Here is a 13026-nt window from a genome sequence, read left to right on the forward strand (position 1 = left end):
CACACACACACACACACACACACACACACACACACACACACACAACAATGGATAAGCAATGTCAGGTTTCACAAAATCAACATGCAAGAAAATTGGTGCACATAGTTACAGGGCAGAAAATCAGACATTGGGTCTGGAGTTGAGTAGTATAGCAAAGCTCAATGCTGAATTAAGGTTCAGGTTGGGTGGGAATGAGGCAATATCTGTGCCCAAGGTCTAGATCAATAGCTCTGAGTGAATTCAACATTCAGTTGGTTAATACATGGAAGAGTGCATTGAAACTTGACTAATGGCTTCCTCAGCAGATTTATTTTTTGGCTGATCTTATCAACTCCCATGGATCCAATTATCACCTCTATGTAGATAACTCCATATCTAGGGCTTATCCCTTCTGAACTTTGTTTTTGAATCATCAAATACCTATTGGACATCTCCACCCAGATGGCCCACTGGAATCTCAAATGTTACATGTCAAAACAGTGAGACTTGTGCCACAAACCATCCCTCTTCATAACTTTCCCACCCCTGTTGTGGACACACTCTTCTTTCTATCTCTTAGATTCGTAGCCTAGGAGTCATGTACTTTTCTTCCCTCTCCCTTGCCTCCCATGTCATAGAATTACTATACCTTGTCACTTCTAATCATATCTTTCACTTCCATCCTCTCCTCTCTAATCATGTGGATAGTAGAGTAGGCCAGATCCTCATCACTATTCACTTGAACTATTCAAAAAATGCTAATGGAACTCTTATTCCATAATCTCTCTCTTCTAGTCCATTTCCCATCAAGGTGTCAGAATCCTCTTAAAATACAAATTTGATCATGTCACTACCTTATTTAGTAATTTCAGTGGCTTCCTATTGCCTCTATGATAAAACACATATTCTTCAATTTAGCACATAAAACTCCTTTAAAAAAAGGTTTCAGACTACCTTCATAGACTTATTAGGGAAACAGAAGGCTATGATGGATAGATCATTGTGCTTAGAATGAGGAAGTCCAGAGTTCAAATTCTGACTCAGTCCTCACTAAAAAAAAAGCCATTAATAGATAAAATCACTAATAAAGTGGTATGACCTTCAAACAGTCTATTCAGTTTTCTTGGCCTCAATTTCCTAACTCCAAAATAAGGAGATTAGACTTTATAACTTCAAATTTCCCCTCCAGCTCTAATTCTATGTTCCCATATTTCTGTGAATTAGTTTATACTACCCACCTTTGTTTTATATCTCAGGCCAACTAGTCTGCTTGCTCAACACCAATGCAGCATTTCATCTCTCTCTCCTGTGCTATTGGCTATCTCCCATCCTTTAAATCTACCCCACCCTTCATCTCTAACTTCATAATCTTTAGCTTTCTTCACGGTACAAGTCAAGTAAATGTTAGGTTCTTAAGGAAACATTTCCAAATCACTCAACTGTTTAAATGTTGCATCTTCCTTCACCCTGCTCAGTAAAGAGAATGTAATTATGTGTAGGGAAAGTTCATGGCATAAGGGAAAGAGTATAGGATCTGGTATCAAAGACCTAGATTCAAATGCTAGTTATGGCATTTATTCCATGTATGAGCTAAGATAAATCACTTCCTTCCTGGAGGTTTCAGTATGCTTACCTATAAAATGAAGGGTTTGCACCAGATGGTTTCTAAGGTCCTCTGAAACTCTAAAACAATGGTACTGCTTTCCTTTTGTATGTAATCACTGATGACCAGTCCAGATGCATGTTGTAAAGGCTCAATAAGTATTTGAGTTGAATTGAGTTGTAGCTGAACTTCCTGTGTATGTAACTGAATTAATGAGACTGATAGGGCATCCTGAAGCTGTATGATCCAAGAGTTAGTGAATGGTGGAAGGATGTTTTACTTGATCATAGAGAAGGTGAGTGGGTCTATAGCCTTTGAGTACCAATGAACCCCTCTGGATTCATTTATTTTTCTAATGACTTAAGAGAAAAGGAGAGATGAGTAGTAGGGATGAGTGGTTTGAGGTGAGCTGGATAATCGAAGTCAAAAGCAAGAATTCTCTGAAAATATATGCCCTCAAAAGAATAGCTGTTTAGGTGATCCTAACTGTAATCAAACAATCAATATGAAAATATTTATTGGAATGGAATTTTAACATACTTACTAAGCATTTATATTATAGAGATAACATGTGACAGGATTTTGTTAAGTTGTAACTCTTGTTCAGTGGTTATTATGTGCACTCTGTTAAGTGCTATGGGTACAAAGAAAGAGTAAAAAAAAAGTGTCCCTGCTCTCAGGAGTACTATAAGCATATTCATATTTCTTTTATGGTCACAACAACATGTTAAATTGAAATCTTGAAGTTAATGTGTATAGATGGCCTAAAATCTGTGACTAACATTTTTCTGTCTAATTTTGATACCTTATCACTCACTATCACTGCAAAAGTGGAAGGACAATGGGTAGGACCAAGAATCTTTGTCTTTCTCTTCTTTTCATATGTTGCCATGGCCACAGAATTATCAAACAGCAGGTCTACTCAGTCTTTTGGAGGTGAGTCTTCCTGTATGAGCTAAGCTTATCCTTAGCGAGCAGCCTCAGTTTGTCTAGACTGGTCAAACCCACTGGAGTTTGTGATCCCTCAGCATAGCCTTCACACACCCAAGGTCTTTTCACATAGTAGCAAACATTGTCCAAAGTGGCTAATTTTATAATCATAGGATTGGAGGAAGAGGATTGTGGTGAGAGGATTAACTAGGAAGTCTTCTCTGCTGGATGCCATATGAGGAACATTACATGGAGAGGTAACCCAGATTTTCAAGAAACAGAAGACCTCAGGCCAGGAAGCAATCTGAGAAAAGAGCTTCACAGACCTGAGGGACTATTGGTATTAAGAGAACCCCCAATCCAGCAATAAGCTGAGAAAATGAAGTGTAGACTGACAGTGAAGTTCTATTAAGAAAAATGTATTAGATCCAGTACACACATACACATATATGAACATATGAACACAAATGCACACAATGCTTATGGAAAAAAAAGAAAAGAAAAGAAAACCAAGATGAATAAAAAGGACTAGCAATGTTTTTCTTTAAGAAACAATACCAAATCATGTTCTTGAGAATATCATCATGAGGCTAAAATTGGCAGCATTGCATACTGGTTAGTGACATAGGACTCAGAATCAGGAAGTCCCTGCTTAAAAGCCTTTCCCTGTTATTAATTGATCGTATTTTCTTGGGTAAGCCATCTAATTTCTCTGAGTCTCAGTTTCCTCTTTTTCCAGATGGGAATGGAAGCTAGGTGACACAGCAAACAAAGTGGTGGGTTTGAAGTCAGGAAAACTCACCTTTGTGAATTTAAATCTGACTTTAGATACTTACTAGCTATGTGACCCTGGGCAAATCACTTAACCATTCCTTCTTAAGAAAGAAGTTCTTTCTTCATAAAACCTAGTTCTCTCTCCCTCCCTCCCTCCTTTCCTCCCTCCTTTCCTCCCTCTCTCTCTCTCTCTCTCTCTCTGTCTCACTCTCACACATGTATATGGATGTGCACATATATAATTTCTTTGTGTGCATGTATGTATGCATGCATGCATGCATATATAAACTGTAATTCTGATTTCTTCAGTATAGGTAACTTACTATGCCATTGCAGATTATACTAATATGCAGAAATTTTATCTACTAATGCACATTGTCAACTTCTCTGAAAGTTCCAGTATTAGAGAGGTGTCCAAGGTACTAAGAGGTTTAGTGATACTGTGACAAACAAACTAACTCTATCATAATTTAGAAGACAAGTGGAATATCTGCTCCATGACTATCTCCTTAATTCACTCTTTGATAGGCAGAATATGTCTCCAGAGACTTGGTACTACTACACTCTTCAAAATTCTAGTGGTGCCCTATTGTGGTTGTAATTTCCCAACTGTTACTCAAACTCAACTATTTGTTTCCTGTTGCCTAACACTTGAATTCCATTGGTGTTTAGAAAATGGATTTTCTTAGATTTTATAATAGAAGTTATACTTTTAAAAATAGGTAGGTTGTCCAAAACAAGACCTAAACTCAAAGCCTTCCTCAGATATCTATTATCTGGGTAACCTTGGGCAAGTCATTTAACTTTTATGAACCTCAGTTTTCTTTTCTGCAAAATATGAGATTTGGGGGGCAGAGCCAAGATGGAAGAGTAGAAGGACAGACCTGTAGAAGTTCTCCACCAATAGCTCATAAAATACCTGTAAAAAATGACTCTAAACAAATTCTAGAGCAGCAGAAGCCACAAAACAAAAGAGTGAAAGAGATTTTCAGCCCAAGACAGCCTAGAAGCCTGACAGTCTATTGCACCAGGCTCGAAGTCCAAGCTGCACAGGTAGGGACAGGACTGCAGCAGGCTTCAGGGCATGGAATCCCAGGCAGCAGCTGTACTTCTGAGATTTCTCAACCTGCAAATGCCAAAGACAACTTCAAAGGTCCATGAGAAAGCTCTTTCACCTGGGTGAGAAGAGAGCAGGGTGTGACCCTAGCCTTGGGCCCAGGGTGGCTGCAAGGAGCAGTAGCATCCATTTTTGGAACCCTCAGCCTAAAACCCTGGGAGAATCTAGCAGTTGATCTGGGTCCCAGTCCTGAGTGGCAGCCCTGGGGTGAAGAAGAGCTCTGGCGTGGTGAAGGTGATGGTGGAGCTGGTGGTGGCTCTGAAGAGGGAATTCTACTCACAGATACTAGGCAGAAAAGCTTCTAGTTACTCCCAGACTGAAGCACAGGCCAGGAGAAGAGTAAACTCCTCTCCCTTGATTGTTCCACCTTCGAGGAACTGAGAACTTACAGGTTTCCAGAGTATACCCTCCACTTGACAAAAGACTCAAAAGTCAAGTAACTGGCTGGGGAAATGGCCAAAAAAGGGAAAAAAAATAAAACTATAGAAGGTTACTTTTTGGTCAACAGTTATTTTCTTCCATTCTGTCAGATGAGAAAGAACAATGCATACCATAAGAGTAACACATACAAGTCAAGGCTTCCACTTTCAAAACCTTCTGAATAAATATGTAATGGTCTTAGGCCTTGGAAGAGATCAAAAAGGGTTTTGAAAATCAACTAAGAGAGGTGGAGGAAACATTGGAAAGAGATATGAAAGCAATGTAAGAAAATCATGAAAAGCAAGTCAGCATCTTGCTAAAGGAGACCCCCAAAAATGCTGAAGAAAATAATACCTTTAAAAATAGACTAACCCAAATGGCAAAGGAGGTCCAAAAAGCCAAAGAGGATAAGAATGCTTTAAAAAGCAGAATTAGCCAAATGGAAAAGGAGATTCAAAAGCTCACTGAAGAGAATAGTTCTTTAAAAATTAGAGTGGAGCAGATGGAAGCTAATGACTTTATGAGAAACCAAGAATTTACAAAACAAAACCAGAAGAATGAAAAAGTTGAAGACAATATGAAACATCTCAATGGAAAAACAACTGACCTGGAAAATAGATCCAGGAGAGACAATTTAAAAATTATAAGACTACCTGAAAGCCATGATCAAAAAAAGAGCCTAGAAATCATCTTTCATGAAATTATCAAGGAAAACTGCCCTGATATTCTAGAACCAGAGGGTAAAATAAATATTGAAAGAATCTACCAATAACCTCCTGAAAGAGATCCGAAAAGAAAAACTCCTAGGAATATTGTAGTTAAATTCCAGAGTTCCCAGGTTAAGGAGAAAATATTGCAAGCAGCCAGAAAGAAACAATTTGAATATTGTGGAAATGCAATCAGGATAACACAAGATCTAGCAGCTTCTACAGTAAGGGACTGAAGGGCTTGGAATATGATATTTCAGAAGTCAAAGGAAGTAGGATTAAAACCAAAAATCACCTACCCAGCAAAAGTGAGAACAATACTTCAGGGGAAACATGGTCATTCTATGAAATAGAGGACTTTCAAACATTCTTGATGAAAAAACCAGAGCTGAATAGAAAATTTGACTTTCAAACACAAGAATCAAGAGAAGCATGAAAAAGTAAATAAGAAGGAGAAATCATAAGGGACTTACTAAAGTTGAACTGTTTACATTCCTACATGAAAAGATAATATTTGTAACTCTTGAAACTTTTCTCAGTATTTGGAGAGTTGGAGGGATTACACACACACACACACACACACACACACACACACACACACTCTCACACACACACACATAGACAGAGAGCACAGAGTGAGTTGAAGAGGAAGGGATGATATTTAAAATATAAAATTGGGGAGTGAGAGAGGAATATATTTTGAGGAGAAATGGAGAAATGAAATGGGCAAATTATTTCTCATAAAAGAGGGAAGAAAAAGTTTTTTCAATGGAGGGGGAAAAGAGGGAGGTGAGACGGAAAAAGTGAAGCTTACTCTCATTGTATTTGGCTTAGGGACAGAATAACATGCACACTCAATTTGATATGAAAATCTATCTTACACTACAGGAAAGTAGGGGAGAAGAGGATAAAAAGGGTGGGGGGGGTGATAGAAGGGAGTGCAAATGGGAGGCTAGAATAATTAGAAGTAAACACTTTTGTGAAGGGACAAAATCAAAAGAAAGAATAGAATAAATGGGGGGGCAGGATAGGATGAAGGGAAATATAGTTAGTATCTCACAACATGACTATTATGGAAGTCTTTTGCATAACTACACATGTATAGTCTTTATTGAATTGCTTGCCTTCTCATTGGGGATGGCTGGGGAGAGTAGAAGGGAGAGAAGTTGGAATGCAAAGTTTTAGGAACGAATGTTGAGAATTGTTTTTGTATGCAACTGGGAAATAAGAAATACAGGTAATGGGTATAGAAATGTACCTTGCCCTACAAGAAAAGAGAGAAAATGGGGATAAGGGAAGGGAGAGATATGATAGAAGGGAGGACAGACTGGGGGAAGGGGTAATTAGAATGCACAGTGTCTTGGGGTGGGGGGAGGGGAGAGATGGGGAGAGAATTTGGAACTCAAAATCTTGTGGAAATGAATATTGAAAAGTAAAAATAAATAAATTTTTAAAAAATGTAAAAAAAGAAAAAAAATATGCGATTTTGTCTTTCTGGCCTCTAAGTTTCCTTCTGATTCTGATTAGATCATGTTCTAGAAGAGTATTTTCTCACTGCACACAAAATATCCCAGGAGAGATTGCTCTTAAACTTATCACAGAAAAGTAATGAGGCACATGTGTAGGGAATACATGTGGCAAAGGGGTAATTCATAGTTCATGATTATTAGAAGTTCTTTTCTCTTTTTGTGGTGCCCTATCCTTTTCCTGCTTCTACTTTTTTTGTATTGTCTTCCTCAATAAGTCTAAAACAGAACTCATGTTTTCTCCTCCCCTCCTCCCCTCATTATTATGGAGGGCAACATCATCCTCCCAGTCCTTCAGGTTAGAAACTTATGAGTCATCCTGGATTCCTCACTCTCTCTCACCCCCACCACATTCAAGCTGTTGCCAGTGCTTATCAATTTCACCTTTGCAATATCTCTTTCTCTGCTCTGACTGTCACCACTCTAGTACAAGCCCTCAACACCTCTTAGCTAGATTACTGGCCTGCCTTAAATCTCTCCCCACTCTAATCCATTCTTCATTCTTCCACTACAGTGATTTTCCAAAATGCAGATGTCATCATGTTACCCTCACACTCAATAAACTCCAGTGGCTCCCTATTGCCTTCAGGAGCAAATGAAAAATGTTCTGTTTGGCATTCAAACCTTTTGTAATTTAGTCCCAAACTACCTTTCCAGTCTTCTTATACCTTACTCCCCAACACAGCAAGATATTCTGTCTCTCAGCTCCTGGCAATCTCTGTCTCCCTTGCCTGTAAGACTCTTCTCCACTCTCCCTACTGACCTACCTGATTTCCTCTAAATCCCAACTAAAATTTCACCTCCAGCAATCATCAAATCCCTCAAATCCATTGCATTCTGTTTGTTATTTCCCATTGATACTATATATAGTTTGCTTTGTTTATATTTATTTATGCTTGTCTCCCCCAGTAGATTGCAAGCCCCTTTGATGACAGGTACTATCTTTCCCCTCTTTTCTGTGTCCCCAACACCGAACACAGTTCTTGGTATACAGTGGGTACTTAATAAATGTTTATTGAATTGAATTAGATTAAAAGCTCCTTGAGGGCAGGGACTTCCTTTCTTTATCTTTTATGCCTGAGCCACAAAAGAAGTTTCATAAATACGTATCATATTGTATATGGATGATGACAACAGCCTCCTCATTCAATTTCATTCCCAGTTTTTCTCTCCAGTCTACCTTCTCACATTACTTGGTTAGATGCCATAAAGTAGGTGGCCATGCCTTAATGCTCCATTTGTTGTAAAGGCCACTAGCACCTCTTCCATCCTTACCAAAGGGAGTGCTAACCTTCTCTCTCACTTGCATGTCATGGCATCACCTTCCTGAGGCTATAATCCCCTTCCAGAATGAAGAAAAACAACAATAACAACCCATTACTTAAATAATCTTCGTAAATCACCTGTGAGAATGCCTCTACCCTGATCAAGAATTTTCCACCCTCCCTATTGCCCATAGGATAAAATAATTCTCTTCAGTTGGCCATTTACTACCTGGCACTTGACTCCCTTTCAGATTTAATTCATATTACTTCTCTTCCTGTACACCTCAATCTAACCAAATTGGTACTTGACATCTCTCACCTCCATGGCATGCCTCTTTACCTTTGATTCTTTGGATAATTTCATTTAAAGCTCGGCTTATATGGGACATTGCTGAGGATAATCCATTTCTAATTCTTTCAGTTAGCATTTTCTCACTGTCCTAATAGCTTTTAGAATGAGTTATTTACATGCTCTATGCTGCAATATGATGGTCAATTTTAAGTGTGCATAGATTATATAGATACTAAAGAATATTCCAACTCTAAAATTATGTGAGTCTCTGATGCTTAAATCTCTCAAGGGGGAAAAGGCTTTTGTTTTTTTTTTTGGCTTTCTCTGGGTACCTTTAGCATCTAGCACAATGCTGAGAAGGCATTCTTTAGGAGATGGTAATTATATTTGTTCTATGATCTTTCTTATGTTTCTTCCACTGGATAATTCTTTAATGATCTTCTCAGAGAATGGATAGTTGAATGAATGAATGACAAGTTTTTTGAGTTCTTACTACATACCAAATAAATTGAAAAATCAAGGCATTTCCTAGCTTTGTATTGTAGTGGGGAGGTCTAGTACCTCTGGTATGAAGACTTGCCAAGCCATTTTCAGGGTTGCTCATTCATCTTTCATGTACACCTGTCACCCAACTCTCACCTGTGACTCCAAGAAGGTGTAGCATTCCCAGCAGCCACACCACAGTAAAACCACATTGGCAGATGTGCTAAACCAGATTGATATTATTGCTGAGTTAGGGGGATGAATGCTCTAAGCATGTAAATATTTCCCACAGTAGAATGAGCAGATGGAAATGATTTGTTCCATTGGCCATTTAGGTGGCTGAAGCAGGAGCTGTGGAGCTCTTAGAGCTTAGTCAAGCATTGAAGATGCCACAGTTATCTACTACATCCTGGGCAACCACCAGTCATCTTGACTTTTGTTTTTCCACTGGAATTCAATGACTGTGAAAAAGAGAGTGAGGCTCTCTCTTCTGCAACTCCACCTCACTTAAATCCAATTTACGTACAAGTCAAGACATTGCCCTATGATGTCATTATTCCTCTTTGAAATTGAAGGATAAAGAACGACAGCAGCGGTGACAACAAAAACATTCTAAAAGGAGAAGCAAGGAATAGGGGAATGGCAGCCAGGAAGGGATAGTTGATGTACAAAATCACAGGGTAGGTTTCTATCAGTAAGAATGCTAATGGTAAGTACAGATTTTACCAGTTGGAGTGAGGGGCTGGAGGATAATGGAGTCAGAAGCTCTGCTCAACGAAGTGTGTCCAAGAACTTTAATAGGAGAGTAGTCTTGATGTACATGCCTATACCATTCTCCTTCATCACCTTTACTTTTTAGTTTCCCTGGTTCCTTAAAGACTCAACTCAAATCTACTTTTTCAGGAAGCCTTTCCTGGTCCCCACCAGTAGGTAGTATCTTCTCTAAGATTGTGTGCCCTCTATATCTATAACTATATCTATATATCCATATCTATCTATCTATCTATATATATATATATATATGTATGTAGATATGCACATATATACAGAGATGATACGTATGTATAATATATATTACTTGACGTATGCATAATACATAGTTTATAAAATATATGATAAATTTTATGTATTATAGCACATCTGCATATATTTTGTTTGAATTTATTTACATATTGTCTCCACCACTAGAATGTGAGCCTCTTGAAGTCAAGGACTGTTTTTGTCTCTTTTAATCTCTAGTGCTTGGCTCAGTACATGGTACATGTTGCAGTTCAATCATTCAACTGTATCGAACTCTTTGTGACCCTGTGGACCATAGCATGCCAAGCTCTTCTCTCCTTCATTGTCTCCCAGCATCTGTCCAAGCTTATGGTCATTGCTTCCATGACACTATCATACCCTTTGCCATCCCCTTTTCCTTTTGCTTCAATTTTTTCCAACATCAGAGTCTTTTCCAATGAGTCCCCCCTTCACATTGTATGGTCAAAGTAGTTAAGTTTCAGTATTTGACCTTCCAATGAATACTTTGAATTACTTTTTTTAAGTATTGATTGATTCATCTCTCTGTTATCCAAGAGATTTTTGAAAGTCTTCTCAGAGCCACAATTTAAACATGTCAATTCTGTGGTGCTCAGTTTACCTCATAATCTAACTCTCACAGTCATACATTGCTACTGGAAAAAACATAGCTTTGACTTTACAAATCTTTGTGAGCAAGGTGATGTTGCTGCTCTGACAGTCATTGAATTCCAGAGGCAAAACTGTCTAGATTTGCCATAGTTTTCCTTTCAAGGAGCAAGTGTTTTCACTTCATGGCTGCAGTCATTATTTTCAGTGATCTTTGAGCCTCAGAATATAACATGTGACACTGCTTCTTCTTCTCCCTCTATTTGCCAAAAAGTGATGGGACCAGTTGCTAGGATCTTACTTTTGCTTTGTTTTTTATGTTAGTTCTCAAGCCACCTTTTACAATTTCCTCTGTTCCCCCCATCAAGAATGTTCTTAAATCATCTTCACTTTCTGCCATCAGAGTGATATCCTCTACAGATCTGAAATTGTTGATATTTATCCCAGCAGCCTTAATTCTGGTTTTTGATTCATCTGGCCTAGCATTTTGCACAACGTGCTCTGTATGTGAGTAAAATAAGTAAAGTGACAACAAAGCTTTGTTGTACTCCTTTTCCACTCCTAAACTAATCAGTTATTCCACATTCAGTTCTAACTGTTATTTCTTGACCCAAATACAAGTTACTCAGGAGACAAGTAAGATGATTTTGCATTCCCATCACTTTGAGGATTTGCCACATTTTGTTGTGAGCTACACAGTAAAAGGCTTTTGTGTAGTCAAGGAAGCAGTTTTTTTTTTTTTCTCCTGGAACTCGCTTGCATTCTCTATAATCCAGGGAACTTTGGAAATTTGACTGTAGCTCCTCTGCTCCTTTAAGAACCAACTTGCTTTTCTGGTAATTTTCAGTTCACATATTAAGAAGGCTAGCTTACAGAACCTTAAACATAACCTTGCTGGCATGTGAAATGAGCACAAAATGTTCACTAATTTAAACATTCTTTGGCATTGTTCAGTAATTTGAATATTCTTTGGGATTGCCCTTCTTTAGAATTGGAACCTAAACTGACCTTTTCCAATCCAGTAGTTACTACCGAGTTTTCCAAATTTGCTCACACATTGACTGTAACACTTTATCAGCATCATCTTTTGGGTTTTTTAAATACCTCGTCTCGAATTCTGTTCCTTCCATTAGCCTTATTATTAGCAATGCTTCCTAAGCCTCACTTGTCTTCCCTCCCCAAGATTTCTGCCTCTAGATCAGTAACCACACCATCCTGGGTGTTGTTGATGTTAATCTCTTTCTTATATAGTTCTTCTGTATATTGTTGTTCCCTCTTAATCTCTCCTGCTTCTGTTAGGTACCTAGCATTTTTGTCATTTATCATGCTTATTTTTGCATGAAACATTCCCTCAATATCTCTAATTTCTTGAGATCTCTTGTCTTTCCCATTTTATTGTTTTCCTCTATTTCTTTGCATTGCTTATTTATGAAAGCCTTATGACTCCTTGCTATTCTCTAGAATTCTGCATTCAGTAAGGCATATCTTTCCTTTTTCCTTTTCCTTTCCTTATTTCCTCAGCGATTTGAAAAATATCAGCCATTTTGTTTTTGTGAGCTTCTTTTTCTTTGAAAATTTTTAGACCTGCTTCCTGTACAATATTTTGAACCTCTGTTCATGGTTCTTCAGGCACTCAAACTACCAGATCTGATTCCTCAAATCTAGTCATCACTTTTACTTCATATTGACAAGGGATGCTGTCAAGGTCATGTCTATAGAGTCTGATCATTTCCCATAATTCCTTCAATTTAAGTCTGAATTTTGCAATAAGAAGCTCATGAGCCACATCAGCTCCAGGTCTTGTTTTAATGCACTGAATTAGAGATTTTCCATCTTTGGCTGCTGAGGAGTTTGCGTAGCTCAATGAAATTATGAGATACGCTATGCAGGATTGCCAAAGATGGGCAGGTCATATTGGAGAGTTCAGACAATAGGTGATGCCCTCAAGAAGGAAATGGTAAACCACTCCAGTATCTTTGCCAAGAAAAAACCATTCACAGTATTAATATTATAAAATATATAACATTGGAAGCTTAGCCCCTCAGATCAGAAAGTCCCCAGCACACTACTGAGAAAAAACAGAAAATAACTACAAAGAGCTCTAGAGCTAATGAAGCAGCCGCTGAAAGGAAGTTCAGCTGTGGACATGTTTGGTGATGAAAGGAAAGGCTGATGCTGTAAAAATCAATATCGCATAGAAATCTAGAACGTAAGATCTGTCAACCAACATAAGCTGGATGTGGACAAATGGGAGATGGGAAGACTGAACCTTGACATCTTAGGTGTCAGTGAACTACATGGGTG

At 38.3% G+C, this 13026-nt stretch overlaps 1 non-coding gene across 1 annotated transcript; it reads right to left on the minus strand.

Moving 5' to 3' along the window:
• Positions 1-8241: 8241 nt before the first annotated feature.
• Positions 8242-8368, minus strand: LOC140497939 (U6atac minor spliceosomal RNA). The gene has a single exon (XR_011964940.1). It is a non-coding gene; the product is annotated as a U6atac minor spliceosomal RNA (small nuclear RNA).
• Between the last annotated feature and the right edge of the window lie 4658 nt (positions 8369-13026).

Source organism: Notamacropus eugenii, chromosome 3 (assembly GCF_028372415.1).
Source record: "Notamacropus eugenii isolate mMacEug1 chromosome 3, mMacEug1.pri_v2, whole genome shotgun sequence".
Taxonomy (NCBI): domain Eukaryota; kingdom Metazoa; phylum Chordata; class Mammalia; order Diprotodontia; family Macropodidae; genus Notamacropus; species Notamacropus eugenii.